We start from the raw sequence: 12,414 nt of genomic DNA on the forward strand, positions 1-12,414 counted from the left end.
GACAATACTTGTAAATATGTACACGTACACATTAGCTTTGTTGTAGCTACTTCATATTAAACCCGAACGGGGATAGATGAATGGACACAAACAACCAACCACACATTGACCAATAGAACAAGCAACAGGTTGGCTGGTGCTGGCAATGATGGTTGTTGGCATTAGGGATAGGCCGGTTCTAGAACTTAATTTAAACACAAAAACACAGAACTATCATCGCTGAATTCTTGCATGCATTGTCTGTACATAGATGTGGTATTTTCCATTTTCTTGTTGTTGTTTTTGTTGTTGGTTTCTTTTTTTGTGCGAAACACAACATGCACATCTGAGTGGATGTTGACGACCATGGCGATTCCATCCATGATATCTTTATAATAGTCAACTGATTGCATTAACTGTAACTGCTGATCTTTGCCATAAAACAGAACTTGTTTATCATTTATGGCCATAACAAAGACAAATCACCACCACCAGCACCACCATCAGCAGAGCCAGATTGCCAACACAAATAAGAGTAAAAGTTATAACTTAATGCGGGGTGCATAAAGACGTGGCAGCAGAAGGCAAACTACGGTAGCAAGATTCTTTGTTTAAAAAGAGTATGGCTAAATGGCTGTTGTTACTGATTGGAGAAGGCAGAGGGTGTCTCTATTGCAAACAGTGCAAGTTCTTGCAAGTAATTATCATAAAACATTTCAATATCATCTCTTTGATGTGAGAGATAAGTTCAAGTTCATTGCAAAACAAAATGGGGACAGTAGAATTTATTGGGAGTTCATTCTTCAGAAAATATTTGGAATCTTCGTTTTTTAACTCCTTAAACAAAGTAATTTTGCTATTAATAAAATTAAGAACTTTGATTTAATACCGAATTTGTTGTGTGCCTAGGCGACTTTATAATTTGCATAGAATTTGATATTTGACCATCCACCTTTATGAGTTAAATATAGTGTTGCCATATTCGCAGTCTTCATTGCGACGTAACGTGGACGTAATGATACGGAATGCCAAGTAATGCCACGGAAACTCTAAGAAATAACCTAAAATTACTGAATTCACATTAAATGGATGAATTTACAGCTGTTAAAATTATTTCAGTGACAGCTCGTTATTACAAGCGTACAAAAGCATTTTGGTGAGAATTTATTATTTATTATTAATTTATATTTGGCTGGAAAACCACAAGTGGCTATCGTTAGAGCACTTCAGCATTTAAATGTGAATAAATCGTTGCCGTGATACTGGTAGCGTAGCCCGATGTCAAGGAAGTGGACGGAAGAAGAGAGTAAAGTCACCAGAAATGGTTCGAAAAGTAAAGAAGCGACTTGATCGAGACCCGCGTCGCAGTGGCCGAAAAATGGCTGGTGAGCTGAACATATCGCAATATTCCATTTGGCAAATATTGAAAACTGAAATTCCAAAAAGTGCATGAACTTACACCGCAACAGAAAGAAAATATACTCAAAAGAGCTAAAGAGTTGCTTCGCTTGGCCAAAAGTGGTGAACTGTCGAATCTGGTTTTCTCCGATGAGAAAACATTCGTTGTCAAGCAGTTTGTAAACAAACAGAATGATCGTGTTCGCTTGCCAAAGAGGTCCGCTGGAAATGTGCAGCGTCGGTTGGCCACCAGAACTTAAGCGCCAGCCATGGTGATGGTGTGGGCCGCCTTAACAGCCGATAGTCGCTCTCAGCTCGTATTAATCGACCCTGGCATCAGAATAAATGCCGAATATTATGGCGAAAATATTCTGGAGGGTGTATTAAAGCCTTGGGCACGCAAACATTTTGGCCCCAGACTTTGGATATTCAAAATGTTGACCCTTTGTGAGGGAGGTACCAAAAGGAGTGGACCGATATATTCCATCTTCACACCAGACCTTTGGTTATTGGAAATATTGTAATGTTTGTTATTTGAAGACAATCGGTCGCTTATATAACATTTTATAAGAGCTATAATTATTCAAAATTTTGACCTTTTATGGGGGAGGTATCTAATGGAGTTGACCGACATTGTCCATTTTCGCACCTGACCTAGCACTGATGCAAATATTGGGATTTGCAAAGTTGGAGCAAAATCGGATTACCCCTTCTCTCTCTGAGCAGTAGATTACTTTCTTTGAATATGTTGACATTTTGTGCGAGAAGTATCAGAAGGAGTGGACCGATATTGCCCATCTCTGAACTCGATCTAAGTTTGACAATAATATTACGATGTATCAAGTTTGCGCCAAATAAGATACTTCCTTCGAGAGTTATCGTGTACATCAGCCAGCCAGCCAGACAGACGGACAGACTCGAATTGTTCTGAAACGGATTTGTTCCAAAGATACCTAGGGGTTAAAATCCGTTATTTCGATGTATCTAATGATACGAGCGACATGGCTGAGGGTATAAAAAACTTGTTGCATATAATTCTGACTAATTCTGATAGGAAGCGGGCATAGACCCACGTCAGTATATCTGTTGTTTTACGAAGCTGCTCTAGCTCCTTACTGTACCATAGATAAAATGTTTGTCCATAAAACTTTATAAGTTAAATATTATATCTTTGTTATCGTTATTACGACGTAATGATGAGGTAAGTCAAGTAATGAAACGGAGCTCTAGAATCACAATTTCCCAAAACAACTGTCAATTCAGAGCAAAAAAGATTATTCAATCCTGTATCTCTTCTCCAACTCATTAGTTGCTCTCTCTCTCTCTCCTACCCATTTATTTCTACATTTCCATTTCTTTCTCGTGTAATTCCATGAATCAAACTTTTGCAGCTCAGTGTTAAATGTTACATATCTTGCTTGTGTTAAATCTAAAATAAAGGCAAGGTGAGCTTGAAACTCGATTTTAAAAGCACGAGCACCAAATCGTTTTTTGTATGTGTTTACTTGCTGTTCCTTTTATTGTGTTTCGTTTTTCTTCTTAACAATTACCAACTTCATGGTGGCATAAACACATATCTCGTTTTATGAGCTTGGACACTTGTGTAGTGGATCACGGCAACGAGTCTGTGCAGCGGCTGTGTGGAAAAAAAGGGGGTTTAATTTTAGCTCAATCAGTTAAGCTGTTATTACCCTGTATATTAATGTAGTTTTCTTCTTTGCTGCCTTTGCTGTTGGTGTTGTTGCAGTTGTCATGCTTATTTTTGTTGCACATGCGACATGAATAGATTAAAAAAAATCAAGCCGTGTTGTGTTGATAGATTCATTGAGACACGAGAGAGTTTAACAACAAAGTCTTTGACATGCCAGCCACTTGGGCGGCGGCATCGGTAATTACTTCGGCTTTGACTATGGGTTTGGGGTAAACAATCATGGGTGGTTGTTTAGGTGTGTGTGGTGCTAGGTTATCTTGTGGTGATGGTGTTGCATTTTGTTTTTATATTAGTTTTCTGCTCTCTTTTAAAAGAATATAAAAATAATAACAATGGCAAAGTCTATTAAGAGAAAAAAATATATAAATAAATACGTTAGATGGAAATTGCCAGAAGTTTAATCACGGCTAGTTACCAAGTGTGGTTACTCTGGTGGGTAATAGATGATGACAATGTGGGGTAACCAGCCAACCGGCACACAAAGATTGTCATCTGTGTCTGTTGTTTTCCCACTTTAAATCACTGTCCGGTTGCTGTTAGCTACCGTTGTTATTGTTTTCTGTTAATGTTTTAAATTTAATATATTGTATTAATCTTTTTTGTCTTTTCGCAATTATATTTTATTTTTAGCCTTATTTAAACTGGTTTTTGTTTTTGTTATTTAGCCATAGCTGTCGTGTAACTAGTTTACAATAATGTTTTGTACCTTACTGTCACTGTACTGTGTGGATATACGACAGCGTACAACCAGCAACAACAAACATGATATCAATAATTGTGGTTAATATTATAATTCTATTGTTTTGCTAATAAAAACTGAATTGGGTTCAAAGTATTAATGACGTATTTTGACATATGGAAATTTCTAAATAATTAGGTACTTAAATTTGGGGGATTTTTTTTTTCGTTTGAATGATTTGTAGAATGTGGTCTGAATGATATGATAATTGAAAATCGTAATTAATTCATTTAATGATGCTATTGTTCTTGTGAACAATTTAAATGTTTGTGGTTTCAATAGGAATATTTCCAAAAAGGTTAAATGATAACAAGAATAAACACGTTTTTCTACGAATGTTTCATGATAGAATTGGGAAGGTAAAGCCATGCAATCACATGTTTTTTTTTTAAATTACTTATTTGACAAAATGCAGAGATGGATATGCTTATTTGAAATGACTACATTCGTGGACACTCAACATTTTGACCCTTTGTGGGGGAGGCTCTTGAAGGAGGATACATCCGATCTTCATACCAGACCTTGGGTCAATAAAAACTTTGTGATATGTGTAATTTCAAGAGAACCGGATGCTTGTTTCAGATTTTATGATCGTTTTGGTTACTCCATCCTTTGACCCTTTGTGGGGAAGGTACCAGAAGCAATGGTCCGATCTCTACCATCCTTATAAAAGATCTCGTGTTCACGGAAATATTGAGACGTGCTAAGTCTGAATGGAATCGGATGTTAATTTCGTGTTTTAAGAGCGTCATGAATATTCAAAATATTGACACTTTTGTGGGGGAGGTAACCGAAGGAGTCGGACGATATATTCCATCTTTACACTACAATATTGTGATTTGTGTAATTTGAAGAAAATCGGACTTTTACTTCACATTTTATAAGAGTTATAATTATTCCAAATTTTGGCCCTTTGTGAGAGAGGTACTTGATGGGGTGGACAGATATTGTCCATTTTCGCACCTGACCTAACACTGATGCAAAAATTAAGATATGCAAAATTGGAGGAAAATCGGATTGTCATTTCTCTTTCTGTGCAGTAAATTATTTTCATTGAAAATTTTGACATTTTGTGAGGGAGGCACCAGAAGAAGTGGACCGATATTGCCCATTTCCGGTGGTGAGTCATATGGCTGAGGGAATAAAAAACGAAATCTAAAGCCTAGAGTTCTAAAGATGCCTTTAGCCCTTGAGTAGGGGTATATAGATCGACTTTGGACTAATTAAATTATTTTCCAACATTCATTTAAATTTTATATAGGTATGGCTTTATATGTTTTCTGTAAGTACTTTTCGGACAATAAAATAGACAAAGAGCGTAGGAAAAGAGAAACAAGATAAAATATACTACATTAATATATATAGTAATCTCTAGCAGTGTTCACCACAAAGCAGCCAATCGAACAAATCAAACGAGCAAAATTGAAACGTGAGAGTTTACTCCCAATTGTCAGAGTTTCTCACACATTTTGCTCTCTTTTAATGGGTTTTTGAGCAAAAAGACAACATTAAAGACAATTATCACAAACTATCGAGTAAAGTGGGGTACACATCAGCAGTGCGATTCTCTAACTAATTTTTTGAGTTACCGACAAAAGTAAAATGAAAATGCTTATAATTTCTGTAATTAACGAAATTTATCGGTAAGTTAGCGACAAAATCAAATTAGTCGCTAATACTTAACGATAGACACCAATATTGCCAACCTTAATTTATCATTTATATCAACATTTTGGGTTTCGCAGTTACCGATTTTTGTCGGTGACTAAAAAAATGAGTTAGAGAGTCGCACTACATGCCGAATTGTTTTACAAAAGTCAGTATTGATATAAAACGGGGCTTATATAAATAGTATTCCAATTTCTAAACCATAGAAACTATAAGTTTGCCTGACAAAGCCCGTTGATGATATTGAAATTATTAATAAAAAATATAAAAATAATGAAAAAGAATGCTTCTTATTTTCTTTTTTTCATTCCTGAATGGGCCAAAACTTTTCATCCCATATGCTTTTATTTTAGATCATAATTTTTTTGCTACATTTCATGATGTATGCCCCTGATTTACTTCACAAAGTTCAATGTAGACTCATGTTTTGTTGTACAACAGAATCGGAATTTTAATTGATTTCTATGCGGCTATTAGCCCCAAAAAGAAAAACAAACACGCGCATAACATTAATTCGAACATATGGTTCGGCTGGTCGGTCGGTTGGTCGGATGGGTTGTTTGGTCGGAAGTAATGAGAATTTATACATAGATACAATATTATTGTTGTTGTTGTGTAGTTTCTAATGTTTGTTTTTATTTGGCACACCAGTCAATCATTCTTAGACCATTTTCAATTTATTTCCCATTTTCACTACATCTAATGGATTTCTCATGTTGCTGTGAATGTTCACAATTCATTTTCTTAAAGAGATTTTATTTTCTTTGCAAAATTAAAATTGAAATTGAAAAAAAAAAATGAAATAACGGAAATGATTCATATTCTCTTGGAATACGAAAGTGTTGAAATGAAACAATTTGCAAAATATTGCCTGAAATATTATTATTTCGGTCAATAGTAAGAAATTGTGCCTTACACAAATAGCCAGCTATCTTCAATGGATATTTCTAATAGATTTATGATCTCATACAATATTCTAAGTGAAATATATCTCATGTGATTCGAAAGTTGCCTAGAACACTCATCCCATCCCATTCCATGCCATACCACCACCCACTGCTGCATTCCATATCAAAGAATTCAAATACCAAATGCAATGCTGGATAATGAATATGGATAAAAATAAAAACTATAAATATTAAAAATAATACAAACATCTGGAGTGCAGGTTTTTGCTGTTCGGCACTAAGAATAGACCGTGGTATTTTGTTTATAACATCAACAATTAAACTGGGCTACAGTAAAATTGTTCTTAAAAAAATAGTTAAAAACACATTAAACATTGGGATCTAAAGTACTTCTTTTCGAGATTCCTTTTGCAAAGCAGGAAAATACCAAGTGTGAGACTCAGCGACTGATGGCAATTGTCAGTTTTGACATACAGATGACATGATACAATCAGCTATCCTAGATTGTATTTTTATTATGTATACATACACCAAATCCAGTGTATTTTGTCAAGTCCGTTACGTATACGTCATGGTACGTACGATACGTTATCGACACAGCTGATGGGACAATGAACTGTCAAACTAATTTTAGAAATTAAACATTTTGATTGAAAAGTTATTCAATTTTGTAAAATTTTTTGAAAAACGCATATTATATAAATAACTCTGATTGGCGTCGTATAAGAAAACATATAAAAATCTATTTATTTTTGAAAAAAAAAAAATTAAATTTTTTTTTTAAATCTATTTATTTTTTTTTTTTTTGACACATGTATTCTTTTACCATGGTATACGTTAAATATAAAATCCAGAGGATTTTTTGACGTATACACAATGCAAGTTTCAATTGAAATCCATTAAGGTGAATCTTGCAAATCATTAAAATAAAGCGCCTTAAAAATTCAGGGTGAGATGAAAAACCGCAATCAACTTTAGACTGTCGTCATTTCTAAGCCACTTGTCCGAGAGCTGTTAAAATTATTCGAGTGACAGCTCATTATATTGTTTACAAGCGTACAAAAGTATTTTGGTGAGAATTTTCCGGAAAAAAAGTTATTCGTTATGGAATTCAAGCGTGATAGTGGGATTTCTTTATATTTGCCTGGAAAACCGCATGTGGCTATCGTTAGAGCACTCCAGCATTTAAATGTGAATAAATCTTTTGTGTCCCGTAGCATCGCTCGTTACCGTGATACTGGTAGCGTAGCCCGACGTCAAGGAAGTGGACGGAAGACAGCAGAAATGGTTCGAAAAGTAAAGAAGCATCGCAGTGGCCGAAAAATGGCTCGTGAACTGAACATACCGCAATATTCCATTCGGCAAATATTGAAAAATGAGCTCGGGGTAAAGCCATTGAAATTCCAAAAAGTGCAAGAGCTTACGCCGCAACAGAAAGAAAATAGAATAGAAAGAGCTAAAGACTTGGTTAGATTGGCCGAAAGTGGTGAACTGCCGAATATGCGAAATCCGATGAGAAAACATTCGCTTCGTCGGGAATGGGCCAAAATATTGCAGAGTAACATTCGGGCAGCGTGTGATAGTTTTATTGGCCGTTTGAAGGCCATAATTCGTGCCAAAGGTAACCAATTCGAACAAATCTAAACTTATTCTAACATTTGATGCTATTTCCGACATTTTTTGCTTTCGTTCAATAAAATTTAAAAAAAAATTTAAAAATTATGGCGTTTGACTTTGTTGCAGTTTTTTTTTATCACACCCTGTATATGGATTGATTGACAATTGAGGTCTTACAGACGGTAAATTTTGAATTGAGCTTGGTCTCCAGGCTTACTATTAGTAAATATAGTGTTGCCTTAAAGTCAATTCTTCTGATGCACTAGATCAGTAGTGTGTACCCCACTTTATATATTTCCATGGGATTTGCTTAATATCTTCATTTATTGATATTTAAACCGGGTTTGATTATCGGTGCATACAATTAGACCATTTCGTTTAGTCACTTCTCATTCCCCCCTCCCCCATTATGTGGATAAATGAATGGGGGAAAATTAACATATATGAGTCACATACCAAAAGGAAGAGAAAATAAAGAACAAACACAACATAATGAATGAAAACAATATGTTTGTTTTATACGCCAACAAACAATGTCAAACACATGTATCCGTTATTCATGCATGCTTCATTATGTTATGGATGTAACCACACAACACACTTTAACCATAAATATAAGCATGGCTTCAAGAGAATTCTCACTGTCTGTCTGTCTGTGTGACATCTTGCAATAATATATACATATATATGGGGCTTAATGACATTATAAACTTAGGCTATAAATGTCAACTATGAAAAAGTGGCAACCAACTGTTTGCGTTGGATGCGTTTCTGTTTTTGCATACCCCCCACTTTTTTTGGGTTGTCACTCTCTCTTTCTCTCTGTCGCTCTCATTTGTGGTTGTCTCTGCGAGATACTTAAAACATAATTAATAAAGTTTATTATTGGCTTGCTTTAGTCGCTCTCACTCCCCCCCACTCCCCTACTGTGATGCGCCGTCACATGTTTGTTTATATATGGCGCTGCTGATGATGATTGCCTTTCATTGCGCTTTAATTTAATTTTATTTCCTTTTTTATGAGCAAATAATTGAATTTTTATGTGAAATAATAAAGAAAATATACAACTGTGTTATGTCATAAAAAATATTACAAAATAAGAAATATAAAAGCGATTAACATACATGTTGCCTTAAACGGGTAATTGACGTCGAATTCAAGAGATTTACGATTCAGAAGCAAGCGCCTTGAGATGGGACACTGTGTCGTGTCTGGGTTCCAAATCCAAGGGGGAAAATGCCGGTTGATAAATTTACAACAGTTGTGTAATAACTGTTTGTGTAAACCGTATTTAAGTTGTGTGTAATTTTCAATTTGTATTTTAGAAAGGTAAATATAATATAAAAACTACAAAAGGAATGTTTAATGAAAAAGAGTGGGAAAAAAGATTTTACATGTCGCTGACAAACGATATCACGGCACATATATTAGACATATTTAAATTTCTTTGCATATCAGAGTTGTAATTTCGGACAGAGTCCGAAAATTTCGTTCGTTTTTATACCCTCAGCCATATGGCTTCAGACTGGTCATATGTAAGAAATCTAAACTTGTTCTAAAATTTGCAAATCTAAACTTGTTCTAAAATTTGGTGCTATTTCCATTTTTTTGCTTTAATTCAATAAAATGTAAAAAGAAAATTAAAAATTATGGGTTTGACTTTGTTTTTTTTTTATCTCACCCTGTACATCTGTCAAACCCTTATGGTACCTCGTTTTTTCTTCATAATTTGTTTTTTTATGTCAAAATTTGCCTTTGAAAAAGCTAAACAGTAAAGGAGACAATCGCCATAGTATGCATGTGGTAGTAAAATATGACTCTTATCAAAGACAAATTGTCTCATGTCTTTGTTACCTCTCCATATAGGGCTTCCTAGGCCAATTAAATTCTAATTTGCCAATCAACTACAAATGGGCTATATACTATATTTTTGCTGTCCTATTTTCGGCTTAGACTAATTATGATTTCATATATATGTTCAGCACTTTCACTCAGCATAAAATTTCAAAGGTAAAACCAACAAATTTCATTGCCAACAACTTATTTTGGTTTGGCATAAAAAAGATTGCTGATGCAATAGTAGAAGACATTATGTTCATGCGGCAAGAAACCTCATTGATACACACACACACACACACATACACACATACGTGTGTATGTTGTGTAAAAACCAAACCACAGCAATAAATGCGATTACATTAGGGTAGTTCAGTTATAAAGATTATGATTAGGATAGTTCAGTTATTAAAATATACAGTTAATTCCAACGCATGGAAATCTATAAGCAAAAAAAAAAAACCGGCAATGCTGGGAAAAGACGGATGTTGCGTCCGTGGAATCATCAAGGTCGATATTTGTGTTATTTTAAACTGGAATTATGTGAACTGAGTCAATGAACTTCATTGAAAACAAGTTAAAAAGTATCAGTCAGTTTTGCCGTCAGATGCATATCCCCAGCCTTGAGTTATGATTATTAAAATTGTTGACCCTTTATGGGGGAGGATGCGAAGCAATTGGCCTATATTGAGCAAGTCGTTAAAAATTTCGCAAAATTTGAAGGAAATCGAACCTTCATATCCGATTTTATGCGAAATCATAATCATTTCGTATTTTATGAGCTTCATGGATATTCAAAATTTTCGCCCTTTATGAGGGAGGTACCAGAAGGAGTGGGCCGATATATTTCAACTTTACAGCAGATCTTGTGTTGGCGGAAGTAATGGGATGTGTGAAATATGAAGGCAATCCGATGCTTATTTCGGATTTTATGATCGTTTTGGTTATTCAAAATTTTGACCCTTTGCGGGACAGGTACCAGAAGGAATGGTCCGATCTCTATCATCTTTATAACAGATCTTGTGTTGATGGAAATATTGAGATTGCCCAAGTCTGAATGGAATCAGATTTTAAATTCGTGTTTTATGAGCTTCGTGAATATTCAAAATTTTGAACCTTTGTGGGGGAGGTACTTGAAGGAGTGGACCAATGTATTCCATCTTAACACCAGTCCTTGGGTTAATAAAAATATTGTGATGTGTGTAATTTGAAAACAATTGCACTCTCAAATCACATTTTATAAGAGTTATAATTATTCCAAATTTTGACCCTTTGTGGGGGATGTGCTTGATGGAATGGACCAATATTGTCCATTTTTGCACCAGACCAAGCACTGATGCAAATATTAGGATATGCAAAGTTGGAGCAAAATCGGAGAATCTTTTCTCTTTCTGTGCAGTAAAGTATTTTCTTTGAAAGTTTTGACATTTTGTGGAGAAGGTGCCATAAGTAGTGGACCGTTATTGCCCATCTCCGAAGTCGATCTAAGTTTGGCAATAATTTTGCGATGTACCAAGTTTGGATCAAATCGGATACTCCCTTCGGGAGTTATCGTTCGCACCAGCCAGGCAGACGGACGGACGGACACGGCTAGATCGACCCCAAATTTCCTGAAACGGATTTGGCCAAAGAGAGTTAGGGTCTAAAACCATTATTTCGATGAGGATCATTTTGCCCGTATCAAATGATACATACCCTCTTCTAGCCATATGGCTAAGGGTATAAAAATCGTTAAGAGTGAAATATAGAGCTTTAATTGGCATGATGTGTATTCTGCGGTTATTGATGAACTGGGATAAACCCGTCTCCTTCGTGTACAAAGATTAATTGATTTGCATTAAACACAATCCATTGACAGACAAAACTAAAAACATCAAAGAAAATGTTACTTTGACTTTTTTATAAAAAAAATATTAAAAAATATCTTCTTTTTTGGTCCATTTTTTTAAAAATAAAGCGCCGGGGATGATGCCTGGCTAATTGCTGGCATGAGGGATTTGTTTTTTTGACGTTTGGCAATTAGGAATTGGTTATTGCATTTTTCGATCAATCAAACCTTATGAAGAGAGACAAGAAGCAAAACATTGCCAACATTTTTGATTTCCAATGGAAATCCATTTAAAACAGTGCAGTGCTGGTTTATCTTTACATTTTACTCTTTTTCTACGGCTAGCTTGTTGTTGCTTCTTTTGTGGAAGATACGCCGCTGCTCGCTGCTGCTCATTATGAATGGATGCGATGGCATTGTGCATTTGGCTGATTTCAAGGTCAAATCTGAGTATCATTTCAGTTAATTAAACATCTGTTTCAAATAGATAAAACAATTATTGAATGATTGCTATGGTTACTTGGTACAAAAACAAATACACACACATACATATATATATACATCCCCAAGCCAATCATTTGCAATTACTGACGGCTGCATTTTACTGCAGGCCTATATTGATGCATCAATGTTTTGTTGTTTTTACTACCAATTGAGATGAATCAATTAAAATTAATATAAAAAAAACAAAAACAAACAAACACCTCAGACCCTGACAATGATAGCCATG

At 35.1% G+C, this 12,414-nt stretch overlaps 1 protein-coding gene and 1 long non-coding RNA gene across 4 annotated transcripts in view; both read right to left on the reverse strand.

Moving 5' to 3' along the window:
- Window positions 1-12,414, reverse strand: part of LOC101891384 (ion transport peptide) — an 88,530-nt gene that overhangs the window by 28,206 nt on the left and 47,910 nt on the right. The window lies entirely within an intron of this gene.
- On the reverse strand, window positions 2,746-4,592 carry LOC131806556 (uncharacterized). The gene is made up of 3 exons (XR_009344083.1): window positions 3,504-4,592; window positions 3,069-3,430; window positions 2,746-3,013 (listed from the first exon to the last, which is right to left on the reverse strand). It is a non-coding gene; the product is annotated as an uncharacterized LOC131806556 (long non-coding RNA).

Source organism: Musca domestica, unplaced genomic scaffold (genome assembly GCF_030504385.1).
Source record: "Musca domestica strain aabys unplaced genomic scaffold, Musca_domestica.polishedcontigs.V.1.1 8, whole genome shotgun sequence".
Classification (NCBI taxonomy): Eukaryota; Metazoa; Arthropoda; class Insecta; order Diptera; family Muscidae; genus Musca; species Musca domestica.